Consider the following 21,983-nt stretch of genomic DNA (forward strand, 5'->3'; position numbering starts at 1 on the left):
GAGGCAGAGTTTATCACTTCTGCCCACATTGCACTGGCCAGAATCCAATCAGGTAGATTCACTTGGAGGAGAGACAGGGAAATCTCACTTAAATGAACATAAAGAAAGGAAAGGAGAGAATTCCGTGATGGTCCAGTGGTTAGGACTCCATGCTTCCACTTCAAGAGGCATGAGACTAAGATCCCAGCCTCGTGATGCAGCCAAAAAACAAAAAAAAAAAATTTTTTTTAATGGAAAGGAAATAGGTTTGGTGCCACTGATAGTGTCAGCATAAACCAGCTAAACCTTGAGTTTCAATGTCCGTTCTCCATACAACAATAAACAAATTTGCATCCAGAGAAAACTTTAAACATTCCATTTGTTGCTGGCAATCATTTATTTGTTTTATGTTTTAAATTAATATAGAAATTCTAGAATGTGATGTGTATGATTCTTGTGTTTAAATAAATCGAATGTCTCTTTTCTCTTATATGGTTCTTGACTGATGTATGCTACAGAGATTAAAGCCGATAATTATTTAAAATTCAGCAATGTTGTCACTTTGGTCGATCTACTATGTCTTGCTGTCCATCTGGATAGATTATTGATATTGTCTGTCCCCTGTCACGCTTTAATTCAGTCCAATGTCCTTCTCACAGAGTTTTACAAGGCACTTGCAGTTGATTTGATAAACTAAACTGAGGAGTTAAGTTGGTTAATAATGCTTTCAAATATTATCATGTCCCTGTTATGATTTGCATTTTAACAATAATTTTTCAATGCTTTCATCAAAGCATTTTTTTTTTTTTTGAGGTCAGCCTCCTAAGATGTTAATGGGAGGTAAATGGGTAAAATTTTCCTCTCATTTGAAGTTAAGACTTCTTACACGGCTAATCCTATAGCTCTTCTTGCAGATTCAAAATGCACATGAGAATATTACAGGTCCAGGGAAATCCTACAATAAAGACATCATTTTCCTTTGTTTCTTCCAGTTTGCTAAGCATTTTCAACTGCAAGAACTTTCCTTAATTGTTTTTTTTGGTTTAGGGGTCTTATTGTTTATTTTTTGTTTTTGTATAACTCATACTCAAATCATGAAATATTTCTAATGGAGGAAATATAAAGCCTAACAGGGCAATAGTTGAGTCAGGGGATTTGCAGGTGGCTTCAAGAGCCAGTCTCACTGTGTTGGTGGGGCTATTGGCTATCACTGGCTTGAGCTCTTTCTCATCCTTTCATGGCCCAGTCTCACACATATTTCTGGAGCTCCTTACTCTCTGTTTTATCCTTCAAAATCAGCATATCCCCAATGACAGATTTAAAAAAATAAATATGAATTTCAACAATCAGTCCTCTCATGGGAATTCAATCTCTCTCCTATTTAAATTAAAGAAAATTCAGTCAGCCTCAGTGTTTTCTTTAGTCTGTTCCAAATCAAAAAAAATTAAATCAAATTTCAAATCTTTCTCACTTTGGGCTTTGCACTTAAAGAGAAAAGAAGAACTTTGTCCTCTTAGAGGGAAGGATTTTAGGAAAAAATAAACCAAATAAATCCAATAGGCCTCATGCCAGCAGTCCCCTACTTGTCCACCATTTACCCTTCAGAGAAAAAAAAATAAACTTTCCATTTGACTCTCCCTTGCTGACAGTCTCTTCTAACTGTATCACAAATTGAACTTTAAAATAAATAAATGAATCAAACCAGCTGCTATAGGATGGGAAACCCAAAAATGTGTGAGTAGGACATTGTTGAGAATGAAAATCTCAGCATCAACTGATCCAAAAACATCCACGTTTTTCTTTCTTTCTTTTCTTTTTTTTTTTTTTTTTGATAGTGGAGTATGGTTTATTAAGCTGTGCTTTAGTACAGGTGCTCTTAAGGCACAAGGCCCTAAGGTTCTGGCAATTTTTCTTGAGCAAGGACACCAGGAAGTTGAGAGCTAAGATGATGTTGTACACAACCTGATCATCTGTCTTCGTCAGGTGGCCAACAGTCACTGGCAGACACAGCACCTTCCTCATCTGGATCTGGATGGTGGACTTCACTTCATCAACTTTGGCCACCATGTTCTCACTGTGGGTCAGCAAGGAAGGGAACTCGCCAGGCTGGTTCAGGCCTGGGCCCATGATTCATGGGATCTGCTTGATCAGAGACTCAGAAGCCGAAAAGGCATCATACTTCTTGGCCAGCTTCTTGACCAGTTCCTTATTCTTGTTGAGTTTCCTGAGCGCCATGTGGGGGATAGCCACAGCCTTGGCTTCTTCACAGCGCTGCTGGTCCCACAGGAAACACATGGAGAATTCGGGGCAGGGAGTGGACTTAAGCCTGACGGTGCCCAAGAAGTGTTTGTCCTTCTGAGAGTTACAGGCCTACAAGCTGACCTGAAGCGCCACCATCTCCAGACACTGCAGGCACTTATGCTGGTTCCCAGGCAGGACTTTCCCCACTGCTTCATAGCATGTGTTGCAGGAGACTTTGCTGCTCATGGTTCCTTACGCTGTGATAACTGGAAAAGCCAAAAACATCCAAGTTTTTGATGTGGCCCTCATCTTTCCCCTCTGGGGAAAAGAGGAATTTTTTAAGCAACAGTGAGAGTGATGGTCATATAAAAATGAAAACTTAAAATTTCATGTAGATGATTCCCTAAAACCTGACAGTGAATAGAAATGTAGGATAATCTTGATCAGTTCTCTATTTCCATCCACTACTAAAAATCCAGGAAAATCAACCATCAGAAGGGCAATCAACCCACCTGGTTGCCTGAGTCATTAAAATGACCAGAAAGCCCACCTGTGTGCTAATGTGTAGTGGTTTCTCACCTGTACTTATTAATGCTTTCCATTGATCAGAACCCCTTCCTCATCTCAACTCCAGAAATTTGGCTTTTGCTATTTTATATATTGAAATTCCATGTAACATTTTGTCTAAAGAAAGAATTGTGATGCTTAGAAAAATTTGGAAAACATTATCGTGTGAGAATGCACTTGATAAACTGAGAAACAGTGTGACTTATTTTACAGTATTATAATAACACACCTCGTGTTTATTCAGGGATGATTTTAATATGTGTAAACACCCATGTATATATCAATTAGATAAAGAGAATTAGCATTTCCTTCATCCAGAAAGTTTCTTCCATCCACTTTCCACTCAACATTCCCCCTTTCACACACACACAGACACTCTGATAACTGCTGATTGGATTTCTATCACCATTGATCACTTTCACCTATTCTAGAGCTTTATATGAGTGGAATCACCTAGCATATACTCTTTTGTGCCCAGATTCTTCCTCACAACATATTATCTATGAGATTCACTCATGTTGTTAGAGGTAGCTGAAGTTATTTTTTTCATTGTTGCATAGGTTTCCGTTATAAACAGGTCACAATTTGGCAATTCACATGTTGACAATCTAAGGAGCTATTTCCATTTTGAAGCTACTATGAATAAACCTGCTATCAATATTTCTGTTCAAGTCCCTTTGTGGTCATCTGTTTTCTTTTCTCCTGGGTAAATACTTTGAGTAGAATAGATAGGTTAGAGTGTAAGTGCATGCCTAACTTTACAATATACTGTCAACCAATTTACCCTTTTATATTCCCACTAGCTAAGTATGAAATTTTCAGTCATTCACTAGCATTTAGTGCTGTCAGTTTTAAATTTTAACAATTTTAATGGACTTAAAATATCTTGTGGTTTTAATTTGCATTTCTTTGATGTTAAACATCTTTTCATGTACATAATTGCCATTCTAATATATTTTTGAGTATTTGTTCAAGTTTTTGCTCACTTTTTTAAAAAAATGATGATTTGTCTTTGTTTCATTAGTTTTATGTATTTCAAATAAGAGTCCTATCTTAGCTATATTGTGAATATTTTCTCCCTGTCTGTGGCTTTTCAGGTTTTTGTGTCTTTCTTTGAAGTGCAGAAAGTTTTTAATTTTTATGAAGTCTCATTTAAAAAATCTTTGTCTATACAAGATCTTAAAGATATTTTCTTCTTCTAGAAATTTTGTAAATTTAGCTTGTATATGTAGGGCTGTCATGAAAAGTGTATATTTTCATCTATTAGTTTCTTATTTGATCTTAATTAAATAATCCTATTTAATTTGAGGTTGAGAAATACCACTTAGACAATTTGTTAAGTCTTAGATTCTTGCAATCAGATATCAATAATATCTAAGTCGACATTTTGCTTGTCCATCTAGCAAGTTATAGAAGAATTTGAAGTAGGACACTTCTGACGGTGGAAGGAGCCACCAGACACAATAATACCAAAACAAGAGGCATTCACCAAGGTTCTTTCTGGCAGACTCAGACACGCAGTCACTCTAGATCCTGGTCTCCTGACTCCAGGTTAATTAATAGTTACTCAGCCAACAAATTCTCCTTCTGTAGCATGCCTATGTTTACTGCAACTATTAAAACACTCTTGAGGTGTCAAAAAGAGTTGAAGACTGAATTTATCGGTCTTCTCTCTCAGATTAGGGACAAGGGGCATCCAACATGGTTTAAAAATCAAGATTTGTAACTTTTGCTTTCTTCAAGGCTGACTTTTGAGACTGAACAAAGAATGATCAACCCTGGTGTTCTATAACTCCTTTGGGAAGCTCTTCTAAAAAGATAGATTGTTACCACGCCAGTTTGCATCACCATTTGGTTTAATTATTATTCGTAATTGGGAAATAATTAGATAAAACGATGATGTAAACCCCAGTGGAAAATAGACATCTCTTAAGAACTCTAATGTTTTCCGTCACTTAAAAGGAAGGGGATATGACTTAGTGGAGGAAAAAACTAATTAGAAAAGCAGACACATCTTCTCCCTCTCCTCATATTTCAGGCATGCTGGCAAGTGCTCAAAAATGATCAGAGAGTGGCCTATTTCTCAAGGACCCCAGGAGAGCATGGTAATTTAAATCATCATCTCAGAAAAGTGCCTTGAGCACTTGTCTTTGCCTTTTTATGATCTTTGGTCAGGAGAGAGAGTTTGGCTCTCCCAACTGGCATGGCCACGCAAAATATTGGCTGGAGGAAAACTGGGGTCACACCCACACCAAAGTGAATCCAGCCAAGTTAGGATTCCTGCCAAGAGAAACACCTTTGTGCAAAAAGAGGAGTCAGAAATGTTTAAAATCATGCTACCCCCAATCCCATCCCCCAGCAAAATGAAAACAAGACTTTATCTAGGAGCAAAAATTGGCTTTTGACAACACAAGGAGATGAGAGGGAAGTGATTAGGTGTTCAGATGTGAGCCTAGCAACTTCAAACCCCCATGTAAATCTCTCTAAAACCCTTTGTCTGGAGTTAGATAATTTTATTTTAAAATTTGAAGTAACAATAAAAACAAGGAAAAAATTAACAAAACAGCTTCATAAAAATGACATTTCAATGAAAGTTTTATTTAAATATTCCTATTTGAAAAGGGCTTCCTTGGTAGCTCAGCTGGTAAAGAATCTGCCTGCAATGCAGGAGACCCCAGTTCGATTCCTGTGTCAGGAAGATCTGTTGTAGAAGGGATAGGCTACCCACTCCAGTACTGTTGGGCTTTCCCGGTGGCTCAGCTCGTGAAGAATCCTCCTGCAATGTGGGAGACCTGGGTTTGATCCAACAGACAATTTTATAAAAATGACATGTCAATAAAGTTTTATTTAAATATCCCCATTTGAAAAATGGAAATGTTTATTAATAAATCATAATGTGGTCATAGGAAAATGAAAAAGAAGAAGGCTTGAAACTAAAGAACTAGGACTGCAAATATATCTACATGCTTCTGATGCATTCCCCCAGCTGGTCCTTTCAGCCTTCCATCCCATGACAATTAGACAAAAAAGTTTATCTGGCTCCCCAAGTTTCAGTTCTTGTCCATAAGCCAGAAAATCTGTTAATGATCTTACACCCACATCTCTATAATAGAAAGCTCTAAGGTAAACTAATCTAAGCACAAATATTAATCCCAAAATTTTGAGTTCTAGGATCTTCGAGTACAACCTCACCCTGAAAAGATGCCTTTTCCTTTTCACTTCCCTCCTCATCCCTTCAATTATGTAAACAGTAGCTCCTAGATTTGTTCCAAGTTTAACAAACCCTTGGCTACAGTGTGTACAGTGTGCTTGCAATTGCAATTTCCAAATTGTTCAAAAATATTTGCAAAATAAAGAGCCCTTGTTCTTGGAGATATGACATGCAATGACTATTGTGGCAAGATGAGATTTTGCAGGCAACAGTTTTCTATAATTCTAGTTGAATTGGGGATTAGACAGATGGTGAGGAAGAGGAAGAGAACTCTTGGCAAAGGCATGCATCCAACATGCACAAGAGAGTGAGAGAGTAGAGTGAATACTTGGGAATAGGAATGCAAAGAGAACCTGGGAGTCCAGATATGAGACGTCTGATATGTTACAAGGTGCTTGAACTTTCACTAAATAAAAACTCCTTGGAAAATCAGAGGACTGTCAGGTCACAAGGAGCACCGGTCCTGTCCTACAGAAGTCCCTTAGTAGAGCCTCCATTTCATTTGTTCTTTGAAGAAAAGATTAATGGGAGTCTGTTGGGGCAGAAGGCAACAAAGGTCATGTCAGTATTAGAAGCTTTATGTGAATGATAAAGAGTCAAATCAAAAACACTGGACCAGATTTTCCAAATTTATTCAGGCTTATAGATCAGATAAGGGGTCATTTTTAACAAGGTAAATAAATGTAAATCTTTGCCTCTACTTAAAGAGAATCTAATTGAGCTCTATAGTGGTCACTATTTTGATCAAAGTGACTTTCAAATCCACAGCTCATTTCTCTTCCCATCATTTCTAGTTTGCTAAAAAATTGGCTTTCTGAAAAAAGAAAATGCTCTGATTGGTAGCATTTGCCAATTTCCATTGTGTAAATAACCTTACCAAGACTGATTTCAGTCTTCCAAATGGAAAGTCACTGAAAGGCGAGTTGAAAAGAGATGCCCCAAATCTCATTTCAACTCTCCTTTCTGGGCTTCCCCAGTGTCACAGTGGTAAAGAATCCTCCTGCAGGAGATATAGATGTGGGTTTGATCCGTGGGTCAGGAAGATCCCCTGGAGGAGGAAATGGTAAATCACTCCTGTGCTTTTTCCTAGAAATTCCCATGGACAATGGACCCTGGTAAGCTATAGTCCTTGGGGTTGCAAAGAGTCAGACACGACTTACCAACTAAGCACCTAAAGCACATACACATTAATAGCACAAAATCTACTCTGGAAAAATCTACTCTAAGAGCCAGATCTAGCACACCATTACAACAGCTCCTAATTTTCCGTCTTTGCAATGTATTTGTTTTATGTCCTATCTTCTTAGGTTCAGAATCCAGGAGCATCCCAATCTTGCCTGCGTCCCTATGAGATTTCCTGTGGTTCTCTTGCTCCTCCCAGGAAACATCTGGAAACAAGAAGGGCACATTGACCCATTTACTCTCTCATGTCACATCTTTACTGGTCACATAAAGGATAGGAATAAAAGAATGAATCAATTTAAATCCACCTCCTTCTTCTAAAGTAACAAGTAAAGTCTTGTCTAGCTAAGGATGGGTTAGCATTATTAATTTCAAAAACATACAACATGCAATGTGAAAAATTCACTCAAAATGTCTTTTTCAACATTTTAGAAATTATTTTATTCATAAAAATTCTGTTTGCAGTTTTGTATGTTTATACTATTCAGTATAGAATACTTGGAAACAAATAGGGCAATATTTGTCCTTTCTTTTTTTCCTCTTCAGTAATTGTTTTTGTAATTAGTGTCATAGATTCTTTCAAAATCAAAAGAAAAAATATTTTTAGAGTGTTGTTGTTTCCTTGTTGAAACACAGTTTAATGTTTATTATCATAATTCTGATTGCTATTGAACCACCTCATATGATGTATTTTTTACTTCATGAGTTATTATTTGGCTTACACTCATGATTTGTGCATTAATACAATTCAAGGTTATGCAATAACAATCAGAAATTATGATAATAAACACTGAACCACATTTCAACAAAATATGACAAACTCTTGTGAGGTTTTTTAGTCTTTTCATTAACAAAGCATCTTATGCTTCACTGACACTTTAATTACCAAGAAATTACCCAAGAAAATACATAATTATTTCTAGTAATTGACAGTGAGTCTATATGTAACACTTCTTTATGTTAAAATAATTGCAAAAATGTGACCTTTTTTCTGCAGACATGTGGCTTAATTGATTGCATTCTGTTTTTCAAATTTAAAAAAATGTAATAAAAATACCATCACTAAAGCACATAAGTGATTCCATTTCAACTGAGGACTGTTTTAATGATCTCAGCAACAATATTTGATAATACTAGTGTTAATGAAATTACCTTGATAAACTTAGGGTAATTATTTCAATTTCTCAATTTACCCAACATACTATTACATTTTCTTTCCCAGAAAGGCTTTACCAGTCATTCCAAAACCCCATGCGTATTGTAAAGAAGAACATTCCCTAAGAGGCTAGTCAAAAGATCAAAATCCTTTGCTTATATATGAACATTCATTTTAAGAAAAAGAAAAGCTCCTCTCAAAAACTAAAGCCATTCTTGGGATAAAATCATTTTGATCCCTTCTAGCTTTAAATTCTCAATGCTTTATGATTCTATAAAATCTCTTCCTAACTTAGACACATTCTTTAAACCAAAAACCAACAGGTCAAATGCGCCTACCTCTCTGCTTCCTGTTTTGGTTTTTTCGCTTTTCTCTTTTTTTAACCTGACAATTTGGTCTAGTAAGAACTTTAACTCAAAAGCCAGATATCATACAACTCCTTCCATAAGCCTCTGCTTTATTTATTTATCTGCACTGCCTCTTTCCTTCTCCTAGTCAGAATAAAACACCTAACAGAGAAGCTTTTGTCATCACATGCTTGTGTACTTAGTCACTGAGTTGTGTCCGACTCTTTGTAACTCCATGGACTAGCCCACCAGGCTCCTCTGTCCATAGGACTTTCCAGGCAAGAATACAGGAGTGGGTTGCCATTTCCTCCTCCAGGGGATCCTCCTGACCCAGGGATCCACCTGGCATCTCTGGCATCTCCTGCACTGGCAGGATTCTTGACCACTGAGCCACCTGGGAATCCCTTTGTCATCATACTGTTCCTTTGAGACTGACCAACATGGAGAGTTTTTCTTTAACCAACAATATACAACCATAACCCACACAGTAGCATAGTATCAATGTGGTTCAATTTAAACCAAAATCACTACAGATTTCTACATAGTAGAGAAGGATTGAATTTAAAAAACAATAACAACAACAACAAAATAAAACTTGGGAATTGCAGGACATAGACATCCTCTTGCATGTTTCTATTTTCTTTGTAAAATCACCTTCAGGGTGATTCTCCTACTGAAATTTTAGAACACACACAAGTCTAAAACCACAGTAATAAAAGACTAACATTTCTACTATGTGATCTCTAGGGGGATTAGCATGGGAAGCTATTTTGGGAACTATGGATGTCTAAAGGTTTGGTGAAGCCATTTGAAGGGAAAGTAGGAAAGAGCAGAGGAAAGGTAAGCAATGGGTTCTTCATTCCTCATCTGTTATCCAACCAGAGCTTCTCTGAGTTTATCTGTTGTACACATTGGGTTTTCTGACTGGTTGTAATCTGAAGAAAGTTCTCATTCTCTCTCACTTTATGGATTCAGTTCAGTTCAGTTCAGTAGCTCAGTTGTGTCCGACTCTTTGCGACCCCATGAATCGCAGCACGCCAGGCCTCCCTGTTCATCACCATTTCCGGGAGTTCACTCAGGATTAGAAGGTGGCAATTCTGTGATAACAACTGGTTTACTTTGAGTCAAACACCTGCCCAATGGCAGTGCCAAGTCTAGAAAATCCCAGTCTCGCACAAATGACTCTCAGTCCAGTGTTCTTTTTTCTAGAAGACGTCTCTATACTGAGATAGAAAAGTGCTCCAGGGTTTTGGTTGACCCAGCAGTCTCACTACTGGGCATATATCCTGAGAAAACCGTAATTGAAAGAGATGCATGTACCTCAATGTTTGTTGCAGCACTTTTTACAACAGATATAGAAGCAACTAGTCCATAAACAGATGAATGGATACAGAAATTGTGGCACATATATACAATGGAATATTACTCAGCTGTTTAAAAAAATAATGCATTTGAGTCAGTCCTAAAGAGATGGATGAACCTAGAGCCTATTATACACAGTGAAATAAGTCAGAAAGAGAAAGACATATATTTTATATTAACACATGAGTACAGAATTTAAAGAGATGGTACTGATTAACCTATTTCAGTAGGTGGGGGAAGGAGAAGGTGGAATGAATTGAGAGAATAGCATGGAAACATACACATTAACATATGTAAAATAGACAGCAAGTGGGAATTTTCTGTGTGCCACAGGGAGCTCAACCCACTGCTCTGTGACTACCTAGAGAAGTAGGATTAGATGGGAGATGGACGGGGGGGGGGGGGGTGTTTCCGGAGGGAGCGAACATATGTACACCTGTGGCTGATGCATGTTGATGTATGGCATAGGTCAACACAATATTGTAAAGCAATTATCTTCCAATAAAAAAAAGAAAGGAAAAAAAATTTATGGACTGCTCTTTACAGCTATCACTGTTTTTCCTCAGGGAGATAAACTCTACCAGGGAGAGATCTAAAGCACCAAGCATCACTGAACAAAAATATTGGCTCTGAATCAGGATTCAGCTTAATGTAATATGCTGGAGCATGTAATATAATCCTCTCTCTTCATCCACGCTTCAGACAATTAGCCAGCCATGCCCGGCAGAGGCTGTTACTCCATATATGTGATCTCTAGATACAGAGTAGGGGTTGCTGCTCATTATGTAGACACTTGCTAGTCATTGGTTGAAGCCTGAGCACCACCTCTTCAACACTGTGGGTTTATAAACATAACAGCAATACCTAGTGCCTTCAGTTTACATTCTGGTTCAATCCTCTCCTATGTATGCTGGGTGGTTCCTTCTTTCCTATCCCATTTGCTGCAGAATTCAACCCTGCCCCTTCTAATGGAGGATTTTTTCAAAGGAATTGGAAGGCTGAAAGCATAATGCTTTCTGAATAACTTTTCCTGTGTTTGTTTTCCACTTGTCTCGATAAATTTTAAATTTGAAGGCAAGAAAGGGCTTTTCACTTTTCTCTGAGCTAGAGAAGGTCTCATCACTCAGCAAATCCTGTGAGCTTCTACATTCTCGCACTGTGTCCTCCTTCTGACCTTCAACTTTCTCACTGCCTGGAAAGAAAGCTTTTCATGAAGACTGACAAAGCCCTACAAGCTGAATTGAACAATGAGACAAGCAATGAACAGAGCAGATTATTGTCAGAGGAAATGGCAACTTCCTCACCAAAAATCATTTAACATGAAACCCTGGAGTCTACTGCAAGCTAACAGACCTGCTGCTTCCTTACCTCCAGCATATACATAATTTCTTAAGAATATACAATTTCTTAGGAGCACAAAACAAGGGCGGCACTTGCAGAACTCAAAGATTTTATTTCTCTTTGCATTAGACATAACCTCCCCCACCCAATATCTGGCATGGTAGAGTCCTCAGTTGCTTTCAGTCAAACTTCAGGAAGAGCCCATTAGCTGGAGCAAATCACTGCACCCCTTCTGCTATTTCTGATTAGAATTCCACGTTAGAGACACTTAAAAGAGCCAAAAAAAAAAAAAAAGAAAGAAAAGAAAAGAAACAAACAAACAAAAGAAAAGGAAGGTGGGGACCAAAGGCAAAGAAGAGAAAACCATCCTGTCCTGAACACCCAATGGCTGGCAAGCTTCTCCAGTGATTGACTGATGACAACTCATTCAGTGACCAAGGAAAGAGGCTTAACCAGCTGAGCTGATCGCCAAAGTCCTCATATTTAAAACAGGACCAAAAAGTGCACTTCCTTGTATGGAATTGTTGGGACATATAAGCAAGATAAGGAATGTCAAGTGATTGACCCAGTGCTGACTCAAGTTTCATATTCACTATATGTCAAGGAATAGCACTGTGTCCTTTAATCTTCTTAACCATCCTGGGAAGAGAGCATTGTTATCATTTCACAGATGGGCAAAACGAAGCACAGACTGAAAGGAAGCTTGTACAAGACCACATAAGCTTTGCTATTTCTGGCACACTATCTCCATTATAGGTAGCAGCTTCTCCAGTGAATCTCAGACTCCTATGATTTTTTGAATAAATGAGCAAAAAAGTGATTCAGTTACATCTAAATCTACTCTTGGCCATGGGACCTAACTCTACCCTTGGCAGGAAGGAACAACTCAGCCCAGGCATCAAAGAGAAGTAAGAGAAGACTGAGTCTTTCCCCAAACCACCAACAGTGGGCTTTCCCACCCAAGGGTTTGGTGGGGCAAAACCCCTCCAGTGTCTGTTAGATTCCAATTCCCTTCCCATAAAGGAAGCCACCAGCCTGTAATTGTGTCTTCTTTAAGTTTTCACCTCATGTGAACAGAGTCAAGGCTTGGGCCAACATACTTCAAATATCACTCAAGTTATTGTTCCAGATATTATGGTTCAGTTATTTCAGTTGAGGAAGACTAGGCTGCAAAATATAAGTTCATTGTAAACAAAGAAAATCCATCAAAAATGGAATATCTCAAGAGAAATCCTTTCCAGGTTTTCATTACTGATTGCAAACGATAAAAATATTTCAGTTTGCTGATGGCTCGGTATCCCCACACACATTTACAGTGAGGTAACTGCTTTGTTCAGGTGAAGGTTTATATCACCTCTAAAGCAAGTCCATCGGAACATTGCTTGTTAGATACCTGTGTGGATCTCTGCAGCCCTGCAGTGTCACCGGCTTAGAGTCCAGACCTGATATAGTGCCACAGAGAAGAAATGTTATTAAAATATCACTCTTGGATGCTTGAGCTCTTGACTGTTGAATGGACATTTACCAGGAAACTGCTTCCATTTTTAAATTCTTGAGTTAAAAGTCCTGGGACTTGGCTTCTTTCTAGTCTTACATACTCTCTATAGGGCTTGAAATCATAGCCAAAGCTCTCTGTGCCTCTTTTTCAGTCCAGTTCAGTCGCTCAGTCATGTCCGACTCTTTGCGACCCCCATGAGTCGCAGCACGCCAGGCCTCCCTGTTCATCACCAAATCCCAGAGTTCACTCAGATTCACGTCCATTGAGTCAGTGATGCCATCCAGCCATCTCATCCCCTGTCATCCTTTTCTCCTCCTGCCCCCAATCCCTCCCAGCATCAGAGTCTTTTCCAATGAGTCAACTCTTCCCATGAGGTGGCCAAAGTACTAGAGTTTCAGCTTCACTATCATTCCTTCCAAAGAAATCCCAGGGTTGATCTCCTTCAGAATGGACTGGTTGGATCTCCTTGCAGTCCAAGGGACTCTCAAGAGTCTTCTCCAACACCACAGTTCAAAAGCATCAATTCTTTGGTGCTCAGCTTTCTTCACAGTCCAACTCTCACATCCATACATGACCACAGGAAAAACCATAGCCTTGACTAGATGGACCTTTATTGGCAAAGTAATGTCTCTGCTTTTGAATATGCTATCTAGGCTGGTCATAACTTTCCTTCCAAGGAGTAAGCATCTTTTAATTTCATGGCTGCAGTCACCATCTGCAGTGATTTGGGAGCCCCCAAAAATAAAGTCTGACACTGTTTCCACTGTTTCCCCATCTATTTCCCATGAAGGACCAGATGCCATGATCTTCGTTTTCTGAATGTTGAGCTTTAAGCCAACTTTTTCACTCTCCACTTTCACTTTCATCAGGAGGCTTTTTAGTTCCTTTTCATTTTCTGCCATAAGGGTGGTGTCATCTGCATATCTGAGGTGATTGATATTTCTCCCAGCAATCTTGATTCCAACTTACCCCATCCTTATCCAATTTGTGTCCCTCTATCACTCTCTCTGGAGAAGGTGATGGCACCCCACTCCAGTACTCTTGCCTTGAAAATCCTGTGGACAGAGGAGCCTGGTAGGCTGCGGTCCATGGGGTCGCAAAGAGTCAGACACGACTGAGCGACTTCCCTTTCACTTTTCACTTTCATGCATTGGAGAAGGAAATGGCAACCCACTCCAGTGTTCTTGCCTGGAGAATACCAGGGATGGTGGAGCCTGGTGGGCTGCCATCTATGGGGTCACACAGAGTCGGACACGACTAAAGTGACTCAGCAGCATCACTCTCTCTCATGATATTTCACTCTTATTTTTTTCTTTGTAACATATTGCAACACATGATTAGTTGTTTACATGCATATCTCACTATTGAACTGTTCTCAACCAATTTGAAATTCCATGAAAGCAAGGAGGTCCTGTTTGTTCTTGTCACCATTATCTCCCCACATTTAACACAGTGATTATCACATATTGGATGGGTAAACCCAAACATACAAAGAATTAAAAATTGTGCTAGAAACAACCATATAAATACTACTTAAATTCAATTGTTAATATTTTTACCAATTTTTGGAAAGATCTGTCTCTCGCTCTCTTTCTTTTTCATTTCTCTCTCTAATTCTATTGCTAAATCATTTGAAAGTGAGTGGTTGATCTCACAATACTTTATCACCTAAATATTTCAGCACACATATCATAAAAATAAGGTGTATGTCCTGTATAATCTTAATATCATTAGCCAGCCTAAGAAAATGAGTGATAATTCCTTACTCTTCTTCAATATCTAGACCACCTTCAAGTTTCCCCAATTGGCATTTCAAGTTCTTTTATTTTTATTAATTAGTATCTAATCAAGATTCTCAAAACACTTCCCAGTACACACAAATACACACAGAGACAGTTAAAATTTTCTGCATTGAGGTTTTGAAGAATCAATTCAATTGTTTTCTAGAAGTTTCTATATTCTGGATTTGTGAGCTTATTTCCTTATGGTATCATTTAACTTGTTCCTCTAGTTCCCAAATATCTGGAAACTAGAAATTAGGCTTAAATGTTTGATTAGATTAAGGTTAAACGTGTTCTCTGACTGCATTCTCTCAGAAGGCACACATTACCTTCACAGTTTGGAGTGCCACTATTAACCACATAATCAGGATTGACCACCTGATCTGTTATATATTGGTTCATTTGCCCCTTTGTATTAGCAGGGACTCATTCAAGCAAATTTTTGAACATTTATTTATAATTGAAATCCAATTTAAATTCCTTCCCCTGGGACTGAACATTATTCAGAAAGCTGGTTTATTTGTAGAACTTTATTCTTTTCCTTTTGGAAGGAGAATGACTGCATTGGGGAAGAGGGTGTCTTCAATTACCTTGGCAGAAAATGTTGCTTAGCTTAAAATCAACTCTTCATGAATTAAAAAAAAAAAGCACCCCCTCCATATATTTTAAAAGACAGCATTTTGTACAGATCTTTGACTGTAGCATTTTTCATTCAGCATTAATTACATATATCAACTTTTCATCCTTCCTGTAAACCGATATTATTTATTAAACTCACAAGAAAAGACACGATTAATCTTTATGATTCATTGTTTTTCCTGCAAAGAACTAAAGCATATACAGAGTTGATTCTTTTTTCCCTACTGGGCTGTATAATTGGGTTAAATCAGAGCTGCTCAAATCAGTGTACCACTGGGGGTATGTGGCATTGTGCTGGGGGTACTCAATAAGCAAGAAGCCTCTTTCTGAAGCATTTTTTTCCTTAATGATGGGTAATTTAAAACATGTTTACATACCAAAATAAACTCATATGTATTACAGAATAAAATGCAAAATTCTCATAAATTTAAAGATAGAACATAGACCACTTTAAGTGAGCCACTTTAAGTCAATAAAATACAAAATCCACATAAATTTAAAGATAGAACATAAGACCATTTTAAGTAAAGCACCAGTCATTATCCTCTATCATTCCTACCACTTCCTATTGGCCTCCCAAATCCATGAATTACCACAATCCTCTACTCTTTGAAATTCTAGCTTAATTAAAGCATCTGGCTAAAGAATCCACCTGCAATGCAGGAGATCTCAGTTCTATTCCTGGGTTGGGAAGATCCCCTGGAGAAGGGAGAGGCTACCCACTCCAGTATTCTTGGGCTTCCCTGATGGCTCAGACAGTAAAGAATCAGCCTTGAGACCTTGGTTCAATCCCTGGGTTGGGAAGAGTCCCTGGAGGAAGGCAAGGCAACCCACTCCAGTATTCTTGTCTGAGGAGGGCTACAGTCCATGGAGTCACAAAGAGTCAGACACGGCTGAATGACAGCACAAACTGCCAGCAAAAGTTTAAATGAACAAAAACAAACTTCTGGAAAATTTACCTAAGATTTCCAATAGCCAACCCTGCCTTAAGTCAGATAAACTAAGCATGGGAGCTGAAGATTGGTTTAGGCAACCCCACCTATGTTTAATGATACAAATCAGTAAAATCACTTACCTTCCTGTGCTCCCACATCCAGACAAGGCTCCTCTCATGCTCAATTCTGTATCATCCTTTCTTCTACACCCCATCTTTTCCTTGACAAATGTTTACAAAGACCTTACTGTGAGTCAGGCACCTTTCTGAGCACTTGATTACTGATGATACTATTCACATCAACCTTATAACATAGGTACTAATGTCATCACCATGTTACAGGTGAGGAGAGTAAAGCATAAATGAGGTGACTTGCCTAACATAGCTAGTGACCGCTGCTGCTGCTGCTGCTGCTAAGTCGCTTCAGTCATGTCTGATTCTGTGCAACCCCATAGATGGCAGCCCACCAGGCTCCCTTGTCCACGGAACTCCCCAGGCAAGAATACTGGAGTGGGTTACCACTAGAGATAGGGTTTTACATCAGGCAGCCTGGCATTTTAACAATAGCATCTATCTCAAAGCTTTGCCCTTAAGACCTCAAATAATATGTTTGATCATTTTGTTGATAGAGCAAGAAAATCTGGAGTTATCTTTGATCCCTCCTTCGGCCTTATATGGGCTTCTCCCATGGCACAGCAGTAAAGAATCAGCCTGCAATGCAGGAGCTCAGCATCCCTAGGTTGGGAAGACACCCTGGAGAAGGAAATGGCAACCCACTCCAGTATTCTTGCCTGAAGAATTCCATGAACAGAGAAGCCTGGTGGGCTTCAGTCCATGGGGTCACAAAGAGTCAGACACAGCTGAAGTGACTTAGCATGCATGCATCAGTCTTCCATTCAAGCAATGACCATGTTCACTAATGCCTTGCATATATTTTTTTTTTAATTTTTTAACCTTCTTTACATTCCCATGGCTCCTGCTCCAGGTCAGGCCTTTATCTAGACACTGCCAGAGCTTCTTCTTGGGTATTTTTTGTCTTCATTTCCTTCCCTCCTTCAAACCATCCTTCATATTCTTGCCAGAATTCTCTTCCAAAGCACAGTTCTGATCAAGCCCCATCTCTTCCACACAAACTTTCTTCAGCTCCTCTTTGCTTACAACGTAAAAGCCACGCTTTGCTAATAGCATTCAAGACTCGAACCAACCTCTTCAGGTTTGTCCAGCTACACTACACACCTTACACTACACAGACTAGATCAATGATTCTTAAACATTTTTATTTCAGGATCCCTTTGTTGTTGTTGTTGTTTAGTCGCTAAGTGGTGTCAGACCCTTTTGTGACCCCATAGGCTGTAGCCTGCCAAGCTCCTCTGTCCATGGGATTTCTCGGGCAAAAATACTGGAGTGGGGTGCCGTTTCCTTCTCCAGGAATCTTTTTGGCCCAGGGATTGAATCCTGCTTTGTATGTGAATTCTTTACCACTGAGCCACCAAGGAAGCCCCTGGAGACCCCTTCTAGCATGTAAAAACTATTAAACACACCCAAACTGTCCTTTCCCTAAACAAAGTATTGTTTTCGATCCTATTGATGGTGCTATTTCGAGAAACAGCCAGCACACTCTTCCCAGACTTAGTGGTTCTTATATCAGTGAGTGAACTCTTAACAAAAATTTTAAACATTATAGCAATAAATTTTATATAAAAATAAATTCACCATATGCTAAAATAAATACCATATTATTTTTAAAATCATATTTTCTGAAATAAAAATATATTAAGTGAAAAGAGTGATATTCTACAGTTTTACAGATCTCTAAATAGCTGGTTGAATGGAGAACAAGTAAATTCTCATATTTGCATTCACATCCAGTCTTTTGAAATATCACACAAAATATAGCTTCCAGAAAACTCCATTGTATGTTCACAAGAGAATGAAAGTGAAAAAGGCAAATATCACTTTAATATTATCACGAAAAGATCATGGGAACCCCCAGAGTTCCGGGACGACACTTTGAGAACCACTATTTTAAGTAAATTTCACCTTGCTTTTAAATCAGTTCACCCTACAGTTATAATATTTCTTCTTTTTAGATGCTCTTTCTCCCTTAATTTCTTCTTACTAAAACCCAACCCAACCCATCAATGTTCAAAGTGTCACTTGTTAATGACCTTCCTCTATCCCTAGTAAGAATTTTTTCCTCTTTCGTGTTTCTGTAGTACTTTGCATTTAAAATTCTCAATCACTCAATCATAGAGTACCTACTATGTTCTAAATGTGGGTAGTATCTACCCTTTCTCTACCATCTTTTCCCTTCCTTCCCTCTACATCAAAGCTTACCTTCAGCCCCATCCTCCTCAAGCTGACAGCCAAAGTAATACCACAGTGGTTGAAATTTAGGCACATAAATATAGTAAGGATATTTTTTTTCAGACTCAGAGGACCTTTCCATAGCTCTCAAATTACACCACATAAACCATCTGATTTTGCCATTACTTCCGATCTCTCCTATACTTAAACCACACTAAAATAGGTCTGATTCTCTTTAGTAAGCAGAAAATTGAGAGCAATTCATCTGATAAATGTTTATAAGCACAAATTGAACCACTCTATCCCTTGCTCAATACACCATGAATATTCGATTTGACAAATAAGTATTACCTCAATTGTTGGAGAATTTGAATCCCAGATGAGCAGGATGACCTTCCACTCCCACGTTTCTGTAATGCTAAGTTTCAGATGAGCATTAAGTATTTGAGTAAAGAGACCTGAATGATGTAACTTTAGGCTTGACACTGGACATTTCTGAAACTCAGTTTCTTCCACTGTTCTAGAAGTGGAAGAAATCAGAAACCATGTCTTTTTGATATCTGCCCACCACAGGGTGCCATATATAGTAAGATAAACATCCATGGAAGAAGCAGGGCAGCTAAATTCATGCTTCCTCATTGGAGTTGGAACACCAGAATATTTGAAACTCCATCTCTGACTGGCAAAATCACTTTTATTTCTGCCTTTAATAGACACATAACTAAAGGCAAGGGCTAATGGGATGTCAAAGCAGTCACGGCCCCTTAATTGATTTGAAGGTGCTTGCATAACTATTCAAGGCAAAATGATGTTCTCACTGATGGGAGATACGGAATGTACAATTTGCATTTCATCAGAAAAAAAAATTCCTTGGTTTCCTCTACAAAGCACTAATGTTTTCAATACTGCTGACTGTGGTATTTTGAGAAATAGCCAGTATGCCCTCTGCACAGTTGGACAGTAAGAGGAAATATTGCCTCCCCAGGTGTCAAATTTCCTTTCTGTAATGGAAGGATGTGTGGGACAGCATTTCAAACATAGTCACAGAGGGAGAAGGAGGCTGACAAGTAAGATGGATGAATGAGAGGGAAAACATGTGTTGAGATGGAAGCTGTCAAGGGTAGATCCTGTTTGTGCATCAGAAGTGTCCTAATTAAAAATGCCCATCATAAAAGCCTTTTGGGAGGAAACAGGAAAAAAAGGAAGCCCTCTTCTGTGCAACACAAGAGATTTCAGAGAAGAGGCAAGCCTCTGGAGCTCAAGTGAACTGCAGTATTCACATCGGTGGCTGTATTCTGTCATCTACAATATTAACTGTTTCTATAACTCAACTCAAAAAATCTGCATCTTCTTCCAGAATGCCTCTGTTTTGAAAGAATATCAAAAATTCACCTGAAATATAGAAGTTGGAGACAATGGGGTATCACTATGCAATTTGGGGCTCAGCTCTTCCAAATTCTCATCAATAATGATTTCCTTCTTTCCCATAACTGGCGTCCTAAGCCTTCTAATGTTTGCAGTGACATTAGTCAATTCCTTAGATGCACTAAGCCAAATTAAATAAAGGACTGCAGGGAAATTTATCTATAGAACATGAATCTTTAATGAGCCTTCGTCCCTATAACTCTTATAGTAGAAAGGGATTTGCAGGAATAGCGTCTAGTCACCCATGAAGGCTGGGTGGACTTGAACAGATAAATGAGCTTTCCTGATCCTCTTTTGCTTCTTTTACGGGACTGGATTAGATAATAATTGAGGTCTTTTCCACTCTGACCTTCAGACTCTATCATCATTCTCAAATGTTTGCCCTTTTCCCTAGGAGGTAGTTAGAGGCCATTGTTAATACATAGTGGTTTTGTGATGAGGGAGGAGTCGTGGTACTTAAGAGTATGACTCTCGTATCAGATGTTCTACATTCAATCTCACCTCTACCAGTCACTAGCTGTGTGACTTTGGTCAAGTCACCTAAGCTCTCTGTGCCCCAGTTTCTTCATCTATTACATAGGGATATTAATAGTACCCGTATTTCACAATGGCTAAGAGTAAATGAAATAATCAACACAAAACATTTGCTATAGTACCTCCTACTGAATGAACATGTAAGAAATACTTGCTGATACAATGTGTTTTCTACATCTAGTGATTTGAGAGGATACTTTCTCTTCATAAGCTACCACACATGTGGTTAGAGGCAGACCTGCCAAAACTGAGCGATTTCTGGAGAAAGGAGAAGAGAAACTTCTTCTATAAAATAAATAAATGTTACTTGCTAATGTCAAAATTTATTTTATAACGTTAAAGGAGAGCAAGAATACACAAGTCTGCATTCATAGTCTTAAAAATAACTTCTACCTTTTTATCAATTTATTGAAAATAGACTTAATTAACAAAGAGTATTTGATGAAAAGAAGAATGAGAACAAAAGGATAAATAAGGGATAGAGCAAGGGAATACCAGTTTCTATTACCTATATTATTGCTTGGCTTCAGTCTCACTTCTATGTCTATTTTATGGTTCATATTTAATTTGTGTGTATATAATTACCTTCTTCAGCATGGTCCAGAAGGGATGCAAATATAGACTCAATTTAGGAAAGCTAAATGTAGCCTATACGTGATTTGGTCACATCCAAAAATTTGCTTTATTAAAAAAGGTTCAATCCTGGATCCCAGGAAGACTGTTTCCATTGGCAGCAGTCAGTCTGGGAGTTTTCTCCATGTTCCAAGACATTCCTGGCGCTAAATGCAAGAGTCCCTCACAGAATCTCTGAGGGTTTGACTCCACCAGCAGCCCTGCTGTAACCCTAGGAACATTGGGTCAAAGCCTAAGTCTCAAGAAAGACCTTAAAACTGACCAGAATGCTATATCCAACACCAGTGTCTTCAGAATTTGGGAGTATCAAACCAAACCCACAGATTTCAGTCAAATTCAAGCCAGAATATAGTCAACATTCCAGTGAGTTATATGGCCCCTTGACTCCCAGCTCCCCATTGAAAGTAACTTGATCAAATATATTTTGTTATATTTAGCAATTCTCATCCTTGTAAGTAACTGTCAAATACTTGACAGGCATGGGGTTCAGCAGAAAAAGACCACATAAAGATCATAATCTCACTAAATAAAAAACACTCCTACATGTGTATTTTTTCTGTTAGTGAAATTAACTCATAAGTCTTATTGAACTATAGCATTTATTTATGTATTTTACTGATGCATAAACATTATAACACACAACCTAGAATTGTACACAAACCATATAAAAGCAAGAGAGGAAGAAAAGAAGGGAGAGGTGGAAGAAGTAAGGATGGAAGTACTTCTGAAATTAGTTCAAAGGAAAAGAAAGCAATCCAAGATTGCTAGGTATTGCAAAACCTAGCTAGAATCTTGGGGAGATTGTATGAGCCTTTGTATGTCTGATTCATTCAGATGTCATTGCTC

The 21,983-nt window shown here is 38.4% G+C and overlaps 1 pseudogene; it reads right to left on the bottom strand.

Annotated features, from left to right (window-relative positions):
* Positions 1-1,622: 1,622 nt before the first annotated feature.
* On the bottom strand, positions 1,623-2,466 carry LOC120854321 (annotated as a pseudogene).
* Positions 2,467-21,983: the final 19,517 nt, after the last annotated feature.

The sequence above is a fragment of the Oryx dammah genome, unplaced genomic scaffold, assembly GCF_014754425.2.
Source record: "Oryx dammah isolate SB20612 unplaced genomic scaffold, SCBI_Odam_1.1 HiC_scaffold_27, whole genome shotgun sequence".
Taxonomy (NCBI): Eukaryota; Metazoa; Chordata; class Mammalia; order Artiodactyla; family Bovidae; genus Oryx; species Oryx dammah.